We start from the raw sequence: 15,868 nt of genomic DNA, 5'->3' as shown, positions 1-15,868 counted from the left end.
GCTTGCCGCTTGCTGGGAATACGAACTGCCTGATTATGTCTTTGAGGTGCAGAATACACACAGGTCCCAGGTGTAATCCCAATGTGCTGAGCTGGTTAATATCGGGTAGGGCTGTGTTTTAGCCTTGATCAATTCAGATTAGAGAGGAAGGAAAATAAATTGCCCCATGACTTCAGCAATTGCTCTGAACAGTGAGACCAGGATCTGGGTTGTCCAGTCCATTAGGCACTAGCCATATGTGGCTCATTGGGAATCTAGATAAAGGGCGGGATTCTCCAGAATCAGGAATGGAGATCGGGCAGAGAATGGCTCCCGACGCCGGAATCGCGGCAGGCGCCGATTTGACGCCGGGTTGTGATGCTCCGCCCCCTCTAAATTGGAATCATAAGGACGCGCGCCGCACGCAGTCGCAACCCCGTTGGTATGTGATGAGCCAGCCCACTTGTGATGCTCCGCCTCCGATAGGCCGAGTTCCCGACCGCGCGGGCCACGTGTGGTCCCAGCGGTCGGGAGCCTGGCGTGCCGACTGCGGGGAGAGAGAGAGCCGGGCGTGCGGAATGTGTCCAGCGCTGCCACACTCGGCCGAGATCCGTGCCGCTGGCTGGGGGGTTTCCGCCAGGGCTGGGGGTATGCTGGGGGGGGGGATGTAGGTCGGGGTGTGCGAGTACGCGGTCCAGCATGGCCGGCACCATCGTTTCCTGCTTGATCAGTGTGTGGGTGGGGGGTGTAGGCTTGCAGCTTGTCAGCCCTGTGCAGGTGCAGAACGGGACCTGGCGATTCTCCAACCATTTTCCACGCGTTCTGCATGTGTTTCACACGCCGCTGGTGCTAGCCCCTCACCGGTAGCGGAATCAGTGAGGGTTTCACGCCAATTTTCCTGTCGTAAAGCACCACAGATCCTCCGTTGGCGTCGGCATTTAGCCTCAGAAACGGTGCATCCAGCTCATAGTTTATTGCATTTCTGATCAGTAAATTGAAACTGTGCCTGCCACCTGACATGTGACCTCAATACACACAATATATACTTGAGAACGGCATTGCTAAATAAACTATCTTCAACATCTTGGGGGGTTACCATGGACCAGAAAGTGGGCCATCCACATAAATATTGTGGCCATAAGAGCGGGTCAGGAGCTGGGAATCCTGCAACACTTCCTGACTCCCCAAAGCCAGCCCACCGTCTACAAGGTGCAAGTCAGCATTGTGAGGGACTACCCTCCAATTGGCCGGATGGATGTAGCTCCAACAATACCCAAGAATGTTGAGATCATCCAGGACACAGTAGCTCGCTTGATCGGCACCCCATCCACCACATTAAACATTCACATCCTTTACCATCTTCTCTAACCGCTGCAATTTGTGTGGAAAAGGTGCTCTCACAACGCTGTTAAGAGAGGGAGCTCCAGGATTTGGTGGTGATACAGCTCCTGGTCTGGATAATATGAGATTGGCGAGGACCTGCAGGTGGTGATGTCCCCATGTCCCGGCTGCCCGTGCTTTTATAGGAGGCAGAGATTATAGGTTTGAAAGATGCTATCGAAGGAATCATGCCCAGTTGCTGTGGTGCATCTTGTAGATGGTATCCATGGCTACCACTGTGCACTGAAGGTGGAGGGAGTGAATGTTTAAGGTGGTGGATGGGGTACCGATCAAGAGGGGCTGCTTTGTTCTGGATGGTGTTGGGCTTTTTAAAAAAAATATATTTTATTGAAGTTTTTCAAACAAAAATTTTCCATTTTTACAACTTAATAATAAAATGTACATTAACCGTTATTTAAATAATATATTTAACAACAAATGAGAAAAAAGTATTACACAAGAAGCAATTATCCACAACTAGCATAAAGAGAGAAAGAAAAACAAAAAACAAAACACGAAATAGCGTCGCCGTCGCCAGCGCTTTCAGGCTTGTTCCCTTACAGGACGCCATCTCCAGCCTTTTCTACGCCGCACCTTCCTCTTCCCTCATCCACTTACGGACCATTGACACATTGGTGGCCCAGTAGTAGTCACTCAGACTCGGCAGTGATAATCCCCCTCTGTCCCTACTGCGCTGCAGGAACTCCCTCTTTACCCTCTGGGTCTTTCCCGCCCATACAAAGCTCGTAATGCTCCTATCTATTTTTTTTTAAAAGGCCTTAGTAATCAGGATGGGGAGGCACTGAAACACGAAAAGAAACCTCAGGAGAACCACCATCTTGACCGCCTGTACTCTGCCCGCCAATGACAGGGGCACCATATCCCACCTCTTAAAGTCCTCCTCCATCTGCTCTACCAGTCGCGTCAGGTTAAGTTTGTGTAGGGTTCCCCAGTTCTTGGCCACCTGAATCCCGAGGTATCGAAATTCCCTGTCACTCTCCTCAGCGGCAGAGCATCTATCCCCCTGCCCTGTTCCCCAGGGTACAACACAAAAAGTTCGCTCTTTCCCATATTTAATTTATATCCCGAGAACTCTCCAAACTCCCTGAGTATCTGCATTACCTCTGGCATCCCCTCTACTGGGTCCGCCACATATAGCAGTAAGTCGTCTGCATATAGTGACACTCGATGTTCCTCTCCCCCTCTAAGCACCCCCCTCCACTTCTTAGAGTCCCTCAGCGCTATGGCCAATGGCTCAATTGCCAACGCGAACAGTAACGGGGACAGGGGGCACCCCTGTCTTGTACCCCTATGTAATCGGAAGTAATCTGATCTTTGCCTATTTGTAACAACGCTTGCCACCGGGGCCCCGTACAGGAGTCTAACCCATCTAATGAACCCCTCCCCGAACCCAAATCTCTTCAGCACCTCCCACAAATAGTCCCACTCCACTCTATCGAATGCCTTCTCTGCATCCATCGCCACCACTATCTCTGCCTCCCCCTCCGGTGGGGGCATCATCATCACCCCCAGCAACCTTCGTATATTGGCGTTCAATTGTCTCCCTTTAACAAACCCTGTCTGGTCATCATGTACCACCCCTGGGACACAATCCTCTATCCTTGTCGCCATCACTTTGGCCAGCAGCTTGGCGTCTACGTTTAGGAGGGAGATGGGCCTGTATGACCCGCACTGCAGCGGGTCTTTGTCTCATTTCAGAATTAACGATATCGTCGCCTCTGACATTGTCGGGGGTAGTGTCCCCCTTTCCTTAGCCTCATTGAAGGTTCTCGCCAGAAGCGGGGCCAGCAGGTCCATATACTTCCTATAAAATTCCACCGGGAACCCATCTGGTCCTGGGGCCTTCCCTGCTTGCATATTCCCAATTCCTTTGATCACCTCCTCCACCTCAATCTGCGCCCCAAGACCTGCCACCTCCTGCTCCTCCACCCTCGGGAACTCCAGCTGGTCCAAAAGGTGTATCATTCCCTCTTTCCCCTCCGGGGGTTGGGACTTATACAGCCTCTCATAAAATGTCTTGAACACCTCGTTCACTTTCCCTGCTCTCTGCTCCATCTTTCCCGTTTCGTCCCTAACTCCTCCGATCTCTCTCGCCGCCCCCCTCTTTCGAAGTTGTTGGGCGGGCCAGCAGCCGGCTCGCCTTTTCCCCATATTCATATTGTATTCCCTGTGCCTTCCTCCACTGCGTCTCTCCCTTTCCCGTGGTCAGCAGGTCAAACTCCGTCTGTAGTCTTCGTCTTTCCCTGTATAGCCCTTCATCCGGGGCCTCCGCATACTGCCTATCCACCCTCAGAATTTCCCCAACCAATCTCTCTCTTTCTTTACCCTCTTGTTTCCCCTTGTGGGCTCTAATGGAAATCAGCTCTCCTCTAACCACCGCCTTCAGCGCTTCCCATACTACCCCCACCTGGACCTCCTCACCATCATTGACCTCCAGGTATCTTTCGATGCATCCCCTCACCCTTCCGCATACCCCCTCGTCCGCCAGTAGTCCCATGTCTAATCGCCAGAGTGGGCGCTGCTCCTTTTCCTCTCCTAGATCCAGAGCCACCCAATGTGGGGCGTGATCTGAAACGGCTATAGCCGAGTACTCCGTTCCTGCCACTTTCGGGATCAGCGCCCTTCCCAAGACAAAAAAGTCTATCCGGGAGTATACTTTATGGACGTGGGAGAAGAAGGAAAACTCTTTCCCCATCGGTCTGGCAAATCTCCACGGATCTACCCCTCCCATCTGCTCCATAAATCCCTTAAGCACCTTGGCCGCTGCCAGCCTTCTCCCGGTCCTGGATCTGGACCGGTCCAGCCCTGGGTCCAGCACTGTGTTAAAGTCCCCCCCTCATTAACAAGTTTCCCGCCTCCAGGTCCGGGATACGTCCCAGCATTCGCTTCATGAATCCCGCGTCATCCCAGTTCGGGGCGTATACGTTCACCAGCACCACCGCCTCACCTTGCAATCTGCCACTCACCATCACGTACCTGCCCCCACTGTCCACCACTATGGTCTTAGCCTCGAACGATACCCATTTCCCCACCAGTATTGCCACCCCTCTGTTTTTCGCATCTAACCCTGAGTGGAATACCTGTCCCACCCATCCTTTCCTTAGTCTAATGTGATCCGCCAATTTCAGGTGCGTCTCCTGGAGCATAACCACGTCCGCCTTCAGTCTCTTTAAATGCGCAAACACCCTTGCCCTCTTAATCGGCCCATTTAAACCTCTCACATTCCACGTGATCAGCCGGGTTGGGGGGCCATTTACCCCCCCCCCCCTCGTCGACTAGCCAGACCCTTTTTAAGCCAGCTCCTCACCCAGGTCCCACGCACCCGTCTGTCCCCCAGACGGCGCCCTCCCGTCCCGACCACCTCGTCTCGTATCAGCTCCCCCTTACCCTCAGCAGCAGCAACCCAGTTAATCCCCCTCCCTTCCTCCCCACCGCTAGATTCCCCTCTAGCTTGATTGCTCCCCCCATATTGCTTCCGGGAGTCAGCTAACTCTGGCTGACCTCGGCTTCCCCCGTTTATCCTTTGACCTCCCTGCGTGTGAGGCCCCCTTCCTTCCTGCGCCCTTTTTCCCGCCTCAATTTCCATAGCGGGGGAAAAAACCCGCGCTTCCCTCTCGGCCCCGCCCCTAATGGCGCAGTTCCCTCATTCCCCTTCCCTGTCCCCTTTTCCACCGGCACCCACATTTCTTCGTGTCCCCCCCCTCAGGGGGCGGGGAGAAAAAATTCCCCGTCCAACATTATTACATATTAGCCCTCCCCTCTCCCCACTTTACATTTCTGTGCCACCACCTCGCTACCTCTCTCCAGACATCAATTTCTCAAGTCTAGTCCAATTTCTCTTCCTGAATGAATGTCCATGCCTCCTCCGCCGTCTCGAAGTAGTGGTGTTTGCCCTGGTGTGTGACCCACAATCTTGCCAGCTGCAGCATCCCAAATTTGACTTTCTTCCTATGGAGCACCGCCTTGGCCCGATTGAAGCTCGCCCTCCTTCTCGCCACCTCCGCGTATCACCGCATTCTCCCACTTGCTGCTCCGTGTCCTCTTAGCCCAACTCAGGACCATCTCCCTGTCCCTGTAGCGATGGAACTTCACCACTATTGCTCGTGGTGTTTCCCCTGCCTTTGGTCTTTTCACGAGGACCCGGTACACTCCCTCTACTTCCAGGGGGCCCGTTGGGGCCTCAGCTCCCATTAGAGTATGGAGCATTGTACTCACATACGCCCCAGCATCAGCTCCCTCTGTCCCTTCGGGGAGACCTAAAATCCTTAGATTCTTCCTCCTCGAGCTGTTCTCGAGGGCTTCCAGCCTTTCTATGCACCTCTTATGTAGCGCCTCGTGCGTCTCCGTTTTTACCACCAGGCCCTGTATCTCGTCTTCGTTCTCGGCTGCCTTTGCCTTCACTCCATGGAGTTCCATCGCCTGGACCTTTTGTGTTTCCTTCAACCCCTCGATTGCCAGTAACATCGGCGCCAGCACCTCTTTCTTGAGCTCCTCCACACATCGTCGGAGGAACTCCTGCTGTTCCGGGCCCCATACCATCTGGGCTCCCTCGGCCGCCATCTTGCTTCTCCCTTCTCTTCCCTGCCGCTGCTCCAGAGGATCCTCCACAATCTGGCCACTGCTGTCGCTCCTTTCCATCCACACCCGGGGGGGGGGGGGGGGGACTTCTTCCTTTGTCACCTCACATTGGGTTTGGCCGTAAAAAATTTCCGTTGGGGCTCCCGATAAGAGCCCAAAAGTCCGTTGAAACGGGAGGTGCCGAAATGTGCGGCTTAGCTGGTCATCGCCGCAACCGGAAGTCCGGCGTTGGGCTTCTTGAGTGTTGTTGGAGCCTCACTCATCCAGGCAAGTGGAGAGTATTCCACCACGCTCCCAATGTCTCCACTTCCAAAACAGTGGGGTGCTTGATCGATCTTGAAACGGTTTGTACCCCAAGCTCATTGCTGCACCCATGAGTATTTATTTATCTCCATGTATTTATTTATCTGACAGCACTGTGGGTGTACCTACACCACACAGACTGCAGCGGTTCGAGAAGGCAGCTCACCAACACCTTCCCAGGGGCAAATAGGGGCAGCAACAAATTCTGGCCTAATCAGCGACGCTCACAGCCCTTGGAGATTGAAGACAAATTACCGACATTAGCTCTTTCTGGCCTTTCTGTTCAATTTCATAAGAAGCTTCTGCATTGAAACATTTCATTGTTAGCTCAGTTTAGAATTCGCAATGAGCTTCCGTCCAGATGCAATCAGCTATTCCCATTATTGAAGACGTTGAGTTCAATTTTAATCTGATCTGAGCTTGTTCTATCTTCTTTTCATTTGGTTTCAATCTTGGAAAAACAGCTGGGGTTAACATATCAGCCTCCTGCCGCCCCTGACTCCTGAGGGGAGATGGTTTCCGAGGTACTGGAAGGCCTCTCTTACCACAGCCAATGCCAGAGGCCTCGGACAGCAGGCCCGGGCGGCATATTTGATGATGGAGGCCATCACAATTCAGCCCCGTCCAACTTGCACACACACACGCACTTGCCAGCCGCACCTGTTGCGTAGAAAGTTTGAGTTGATTTTCTTGTTTCCCCGTCACCCAGCCTGACACTCCATCCAAGTCAAAAACGCGAATCCAATTATATAGGGGCGGCACGGTGGCGCAGTGGTTAGCACTGCTGCCTCACAGCGCCAGGGACCCGGGTTCGACCCCCACCTCGGTTGACTGTCTGGACATTCAGCCCATTTAATAGTCAGCTGGAGATGCTCTCCCTAATGGCAAGTCAATCAGTTCAAGATCAGTTGGGGATGGGCAACAAATGCGGACCTTGCCAGTGACACCCACAGGCCATGAAATAATAAGAAAAATAGATAGGGAACAACAGCACAGACGGTTGTCATGATTTGCAAACATGCAGATAATGATATACAGACAGGCAGCTAATGAACACAGAGAACAGGACATGACCAATGAGCAGGCAGGACACTCAGGGGTGGTATCTCACTATAAAAGGCACGAGGCACTCACACTCCGCCTCTTTCCACTGATGAACACCTACAGAGTGAGTCAGGGTGTATGTACAGTATCACACCTCCAGCACGTGGCTAAGAGCTAGTCTGGTTCAGTCAGACAGAGTAACCACACTTAGGTTCGCAGAGAGTCGAACTCATAGAGAACTGTGCTAACTGTGCTACTGGTTCAATAAATCAGATTGAATTAACTTCAAGGTCTGGAGTATCTTTTGGTTAAAGCTGCATCCAGTTGCAGCCTGTGTTATCCCCGAGTACATAACACAACAACGGGAACAGAAGCAAGTTATGTGAATTAATCGAATTGAAAGGCCACATTATTCTCTCTGGTTATCTTTCATGAATGTATGTTCAGGGGGAGCAGTGAACGGGAGGCCAGAAATATTAATAAAGCCATCATATGTTAGATACACTGTGCATCTCTAAGCTGGCAATCGATGAATATAAAGGGGCGGGCTAGTTGTTATAGACAGGGAGAGAGATAGTGTGAGTGACAGCTACATTTCATCCATGCCTCTAACTGGAAAGAAACTTAAGGTGAAATATTCTGAGACTTTGCATCACTGGCAGGGACTAGCACCCTGGGTAATCTTGCAGTAAATTCCAAGTGCACGGCACGGCATTTTCCTTTGAGCGACCATCAAAGCCCTGGAGCTGGATTCTACAAAAATGGGGCTATGTCCCCACCATGACAAAAACTCTGGCGTTTCACTCCAGACTTCCCTGAAAAAAATAAAAAGCAATTCACTTACCTGCAGGGGGCTGGCAGGGACCCGGGGAGCTTCACGCAGCTTTAGCATTTCCGGTTCCGGGCGCCCGCATGCCCGGTTCCGAGTCCGCGCAAGCGCCCGGCGGCGGCCTCCAGTGGCCGCGCCGAACGCAATGGTGGACCTGGACCACCAAACAAGGTCCCACCGACCTGCCCCCACGCCACTCCATCTGACTCGCCCGATTGCCGCCCATCAGGCCTCCCCCGGTGCTTGATACCCCCACCAGGGCGGCCGAGGACTGAGTCCGCAGCCGCCGCGCGAGAGCCCCAATCGGCCAGACGTGGTTAGAACTACGCCGTCAGGAATTCGGCCGGTCGGGACCAGAGTATCGCTGGGAAGGGCCTCTGGCAATGCCCCCCCCCCCCCCCCACCCGCGCCGCGTAATTCCCGCGCGAGCTATTCTCCGGGGACCGGCCTGATTCTCGCGTAAAGGTCGTGTGGTAAACCACTGTTGCATCTGTATTAGGTGATGTAAGATAGGATCTGTACTACAGGTTCACCGGTAGTCCCTGCCTGCTGGCTCCGCCCAGTAGGCGGAGTATAAATATGCGTGTCCTCCATTCAGCAGCCATTTCGCCAGCTGCTGTGGGAGGCCACACCTTTTAGAGCAATAAAGCCTCAGTTGTATCCAACTCTAGTCTTTGTTCAATTGATCGCGCCTCAATTTATTGCTCTAAGATTTTCTAAAAGATGGACATCCGAATCAAAGCAGATCGCCTGCAGCTGGATCCGCAATCAAGCGACGCCAAAAAGGACTTGAATCCCTGGCTAGCTTGCTTCGAGGTGTACATGAACTCAGCGACCACCCCTGTTCCGGAGGCTCAGAAGATACAGATCCTGTACTCAAGGTTGAGCTCCAACGTGTTTCCACTGATCCAGGACGCCCTAAACTACGCCGACGCCATGGCGCTTCTCAAAGAAAACTATGCACAGAAAACGAACACGCTCTTCGCCAGGCACGTCCCCGGACCATGCATGGTCTGTGGGTGCCGCCATCTTCACCTCCCGGGGCCACGCGCGGCCAGTGGGCGCCGCCATCTTCTCCCCCTCAGTCCACGTGTGGCCCATGGGCGCCGCCATCTTGTCCAACCCCCGCAATGTGCGGCCCATGGGCGCCGTCGTTTAGTCCGCTGCAGGATCTTCAGGCGACGCCATCTTGTCTCCCCCACGGGACATAGACACCGACAGCATTCCAGGACCTGGGCCCCCCAGGCTCCCCATCATCCGACGACAGCGACGACCGACCTCGACTCGCCTCAGTGACGATCGACCAGTCTCGTCCGCACAACCTGGCCACCGCATCGACCAGTGTGAAAATCAACGGCCACGTGACCTCTTGCCTGCTGGACTCCGGGAGCACCGAAAGCTTCATACACCCGGATACGGAAGTCCACATCCGGGGTGTCGCTCCCGACTTGGCTCACAGCTCCAGGACCAGTCCTGCTCCGTAGGCACGTCTGCCTCCACAAGGTGGACCCGTTGGTGGAAAGGGTGCAATTGCTCCATTCCAACCCCCAGTATGCCTACGTGGCGTACCCCGACGGCCGCCAAGATACTGTCTCCCTCAGGGACCTGGTACCACCAGGTTCCACACACACACACCTCTCCGACCCGGCGCCACCCTCCCCTCCCCCGGCGCTCCCAGCATTAACCCCACCAGGACCATCTGTCCTTCCCCTGCCCACGCCCGAGGATGAAGAGGATTTCGGCAGGCTCCCGGAGTCACCAAAGATCAGGCCAGCATCGACATCGCCGCCACCACTACGTCGCTCCCAGTGGAACATCAAGGCACCAGACCGGTTAAATCTCTAACTGGCACCGGACTTCAAAAGACTTTTTTTTCTGATCAAATACTGTAAATATAAATTCATTGCTGTATATAGTTCCCCACCACCCCCGCCGGACTCAACTTTAACAGGGGGTGAATGTGGTAAACCACTGTTGCACCTGTATTAGGTGATGTAAGGTAGGACCTGTACTACAGGTTCGCCGGTAGTCCCTGCCTGCTGGCTCCGCCCAGTAGGCGGAGTATAAATATGCGTGTCCTCCATTCAGCAGCCATTTCGCCAGCTGCTGTGGGAGGCCACACATCTTAGAGCAATAAAGCCTCAGTTGTATCAAATTCTAGTCTTTGTTCAATTGATCGTACCTCAGGTCGATTCTCCGCCCCTGTGCCAAACGCGATTTCGGGGTTACGGAGAATCCAGCCGCTGGTGGTTGAGGTGAGGGCATCACTCCGTGCTATTATGAGTCTGTATCCCGGCAATTCTCAGCGGCATCCATGGACAAGCATGGGGCGAATTGGAAGGAGCAAGTTTTGAGGTCGGAGAGGAATTTTAATGATTGTCTCAGAGTATTCACCTCTTTCAAATTTTCAAAGCGAGGTTATGGGGATGAAAGTATTTTATCTATTTAATAAATTCAGAGGACACAATTTCTTTTTCTCCCAATTAAGGGGCAATTTAGCAATACTCCAAATGCACCACGTGAGAGTGAGCTGCAGGCAGATTAAATCGCGACTTTCAAAAAGGGGAAAGAAATTGCAAGGCGACAGGGAAAGGGTGGGAGGAGTAGGGCTAGCTGGGGCAGCACTGTGACACAGTGGTTAGCACTGCTGCCTCACAGCGCCAGAGGCCCGCGTTCAATTCCAGCCTCGGGTGACTGTCTGTGTGGAGTTTGCATTTTCTCCCCGTGCCTGCGTGGGTTTCCTCCCACAGTCCAAAGATAAGCAGGTTAGGTGGAATGGTCATGCTAAATTGTCCTTGGGTGCCAAAAAAAGATGTGTAGGATTAGGTTAAGGGGTTATTGGGATGGGGCGCGGGGGGGAGTGCTCTTTCAGAGGGCCGCTGCAGACCCGATGGCCTCCTTGTGCATTGTAATGATTCTATGAAGAGGCCTGGCACAGACACGACGAGCCTGATGGTCGTCTTCTGTGCTGTAAACATTCGATGGCCCTACTGTAGCACAATCAATCCCTCATGAGACGGGATGAGAAGGAGTCGAACGCTGGCTTTATTACGCAGACTTGTTCCCCAGCAGCACAGTTACAAAATGCGGCTGCTGGGAGAACTCGGGCTCTTATACTCCGCCTTACTGGGTGGAGCCAGCAGGCGGCTGATCTAATTGGGACCCAGCTTCAATCCACCAATAGCCTCTCGGCATCACAGGGTACCTTAATACCCCTAATACATACCACCACACCTACAAATAAGTTTCAAAAGAAAGAACAGCAAACTGAAAGATGAAGATGAAAAGAGTCAACTGCCATTAATGGTGAGGTGAAGGGAGGGGAGGATGTACTAAAAGCTAGAGTCAAAGGAAGGGAGCAGTTGAAAGGCTTTAGATGGCTGAGGGAATCCTGATCTGTGCTGGATGGGGGGAATGAAAAAGTTAGTTTTGCTGCTGTGAAATTCACTTGGGAAGGACCCACAGCTAACTCCAGTGGTGCTAGTCCTCGAGCTGAGTCCTTTAGCAGAGGAAGACTCATTGCGGAGACCGGAGCAATGTGACCCCACGCATGAAGAGCAATCAACTCTTTAGCTATGAGGAGAGGCTGAATAAACTCGGTTTGTTCTCACTGGAACGAAGGAGGTTGAGGGGCGACCTGACAAGAGGTCTACAAAATTATGAGGGGCACAGACAGAGTGGATAGTCAGAGACTTTTTCCCAGGGTAAATTACTAGGGGGCATAGGTTTAAGATGCGAGGGGCAAGGTTTAGAGTAGATGTACGAAGTAAATTTTTTACACAGAGAGCAGTGGATGCCTGGAACTCGCTGCCGGAGGAGGTGGTGGAAGCAGGAACGATAGTGACGTTTAAGGGGCACCTTGACAAATACATGAATAGGATGGGAATAGAGGGATACGGATCCTGGAAGTGTAGAAGATTTTAGTTTAGACAGGCAGCATGGTCAGCGTAGGCTTGGAGGGCCGAAGGGCCTGTTCCTGTGCTGTACTTTTCTTTGTTCTAACCCCAGTTGCGTGGCTAAATTTCAGACTAGGCCGCCAATATGTCCAGAGGAACAGCGGAAACAAAAGCAGGAAATGCTGGGGAGCCTCAGCAGGTCTGTCAGCATCTGTGGAGAGAGGAGGGAGCCAATGTTTCGAGTCTGGATGACTCTTTGTCAGAGCGAATTCGCCCACTAGGGAATCTCTTCTATTTTTAAAAATAAATTTAGAGTACCCAATTCATTTTTTTCCAATTAAGGGGCAATTTAGCGTGGCCAATCCATCTACCCTGCACACCTTTGGGTTGTGGGGGCGAAACCCCACGCCGACACGGGGAGAATGTGCAAACTCCACACGGACAGTGACCCAGAGCCGGGATCAAACCTGGGACCTCGGCGTCGTGAAACAGCAATGCTAACCACTGCGCCACCGTGCTGCCCTGTGAATCTCCTCTACTAGTCTGAGTTATCGCAAAACTTAATTTGCCGGCTGCATTGAAGTTACTTACGAACATCATTGAACGCAACATGTTTCAGAATTATCCAGTTTCTTCTCTTACTTTTGTGTAATTTTAAAAATCAAAATCTACGTCCTTTCATCTTTTCATCTCAATCCTTTAAGCTCAAGGTTTCTGGTGTATTTTAATAACAGCCATTCTTGAGAACCGACAGAATTATTGAGCGATTCCACCAAAAGAAGCAATGACATTGATATTCGATGCCCGCCTATATAACTTGCTAGGCCTGTGAATATTGTATTGCAATGAATACAGCACACGTTTGTTACAGGAGAACAGTGAGAAGCTTTGTAGTTTGAAAAAAATTTTTTTTTAGAGTATGATGCACGATCAATTACACTCAAGTCGAAGTGATTTCATAACTGAAGGCTTTAATCGACTAGAACTTGTTCCCCAGCAGCTTCGGTACAGAAAGTGAAGGCTGCTGGGACGGCACCGGTTCTTATACTCCGCCTGTCAGGGCGGAGCTACGTATCAACAGCCAATGGTAAACTCCTAGGTTTAACCAATGGTCATCAGCCTCTTAGGTACCGCAATACCTGATAATACCACAGAGCATCCATTCTTTTTTTTACCAATTAAGGGGCAATTTAGCGTGGCCAATCCACCTACTCTGCACATCTTTGGGTTGTGGGGGCGAGACCCACGCAGACACGGGGAGAACGTGCAAACTCCACACGGACAAGAAGCTTTGCAACTTAAGCTGACTCACATCATGCTTTTGGCTGTTCCTTCCCATTCCAAGAACTATTGGGCACTCTGCCAACCAGAGTCACCTCTGGCAAATTGTACTCCAACGAAATATAGAATTTATTGGCCCACCAATGAGCGAGTGTAAGGCAGCAACTCAGGCAGACTAGAAAAGGTTCTGCACACATCACAAACCTCAAATTAGATTATCCAGCCTCAGAAAAAAACATCCCAGGCTTAATAATAAATCACATTTCAAAGGTTACATTAAATTGGATTCAATATTTGCACAGGTAGCTTCGTTGTTCCAAGTACATTCGATTGAATGGAAAATTTGATTGAATTCTTAGTCCTCCAATATAAATGTAAATGTAAATTTGTTATGACGGTTCACTTTGGCTGAAAGGTCTCAGACAACAACCTCCCCCCCATTGTGCCTTGGCATCTCGAAAACAAGTACTCCTACCTCAGACTCCTATTTATTGACTACAGCTCCGCCTTCAACACCATAATCCCAGCCAAGCTCGTATCAAAGCTCCAAAACCTAGGACTTGGCTCCCCACTCTGCAACTGGATCCTCGATTTTCTGACCCACAGACCACAATCAGTAAGAATGAACAACAACACCTCCTCCACAATAGTCCTCAACACCGGCGCCCCGCAAGGCTGCGTACTTAGCCCCCTACTCTACTCCCTGTACACACACGACTGCGTGGCAAAACTTGGTTCCAACTCCATCTACAAGTTTGCTGACGATACGACCATAGTGGGCCGGATCTCGAATAACGACGAGTCCGAATACAGGCGGGAGATAGAGAACCTAGCGGAGTGGTGTAGCGACAACAATCTCTCCCTCAATGCCAGCAAAACTAAAGAGCTGGTCGTTGACTTCAGGAAGCAAAGTACTGTACACACCCCTGTCAGCATCAATGGGGCCGAGGTGGAGATGGTTAGCAGTTTCAAATTCCTAGGGGTGCACATCTCCAAAAATCTGTCCTGGTCCACCCACGTCAACGCTACCACCAAGAAAGCACAACAGCGCCTATACTTCCTCAGGAAACTAAGGAAATTCAGCATGTCCACATTAACCCTTACCAACTTTTACAGATGCACCATAGAAAGCATCCTATCGGGCTGCATCACAGCCTGGTATGGCAACTGCTCGGTCCAGGACCGCAAGAAACTTCAGAGAGTCGTGAACACCGCCCAGTCCATCACACAAACCTGCCTCCCATCCATTGACTCCACCTACACCTCCCGCTGCCTGGGGAAAGCGGGCAGCATAATCAAAGATCCCTTCCATCTGGCTTACTCACTCTTCCAACTTCTTCCATCGGGCAGGAGATACAGAAGTCTGAGAACACGCACAAACAGACTCAAAAACAGCTTCTTCCCCACTGTTACCAGACTCCTAAATGACCCTCTTATGGACTGATCTCATTAACACTACACCCTGTATGCTTCATCCAATGCCAGTGCTTATGTAGTTACATTGTATATGTTGTGTTGCCCTATAATGTATTTTCTTTTATTCCCTTGTTTTCCCATGTACTTAATGATCTGTTGAGCTGCTCGCAGAAAAATACTTTTCACTGTACCTCGGTACACGTAACAATAAACAAATCCATCCATCCATCGGCTACCCCGAGCTTTAGCACATCCCTCAGCCCATATTCCTGAGCTTTGGAATGTGCCAGTCTGCAACACTCGGTCGGGGTCAACGTTTTGCGCTGGAAGACAAAGGTTTTGAGCAGGCCAAGAACGACTTTCAGAGAGTTGATAATCTTCCAGTAACAGTTGATGTCTGTCTCGGTGGGCGTCACTGGGAACAGCACGTAGAGCACAGAGTCCTGCGTCACGGGGCTGCCCGGGGTGAACCTCGACAAAATTCACCTCATCTCTCTCCAGACCTTCTTTGTAAAGGAACGTTCCCCAAGGAGGTAGAGACCTGTCTCTTCCCCACCAGTCACCTCGGGGGCAACATGCGGCTGGGGCGAGACTCCGGGTATGTTCCATAAAATCCCTACACTGCAGAAAAAGGCCATTCGGCCTTCGGGTCGCCCCTGACCCTCTCAAAAGGCACTCTACCTGGGCCAACTACGCAGCCTGAACCCCATAATCCCACCGAACCTACACATCCTTGGACACTAAGGGGCAATTTAGCATGGCCAATCCACTTAACCTGCACATCTGTGGTGTGAAACCAGAGGAAACCCTGGCACTGTGAGGCGGCAACGCTACCTACTGTACCACCATGCCATCATGCAGGAAGGATCTGACGGGGAGGGCCTATCTCGCCATCAGCCAAGCTAGGTCTTGTTGCTTGTTTGAATGTTCTGGTGGTGAGCCTTTCTGTCAAATGGTCTTGACTGTCTGTCCGACAGGATCCACCATCGCCTTTTCATGAAGGACCTCAAGGACATTAAGTGCAGACCACTGCTTGATGGACTTGTAGAAAAACGGTTTACTCTGCATAAATGCTTCCACAAGGGACAAATCCATCCACTCGGAGCATTTTGTGACAGCATATCCAGACCCATCCTTCGTA

General features: G+C 51.6%; 1 long non-coding RNA gene across 3 annotated transcripts in view; it reads left to right on the top strand.

Annotated features, from left to right (window-relative positions):
- The window catches only part of LOC140403279 (uncharacterized), a 77,238-nt gene that overhangs the window by 17,488 nt on the left and 43,882 nt on the right, over nucleotides 1–15,868 (top strand). The gene's annotated exons all lie outside the window — the stretch shown is intronic.

This window comes from Scyliorhinus torazame, chromosome 27 (assembly GCF_047496885.1).
Source record: "Scyliorhinus torazame isolate Kashiwa2021f chromosome 27, sScyTor2.1, whole genome shotgun sequence".
NCBI lineage: Eukaryota > Metazoa > Chordata > Chondrichthyes > Carcharhiniformes > Scyliorhinidae > Scyliorhinus > Scyliorhinus torazame.
This window is presented reverse-complemented; position numbering and strand designations above follow the sequence as displayed.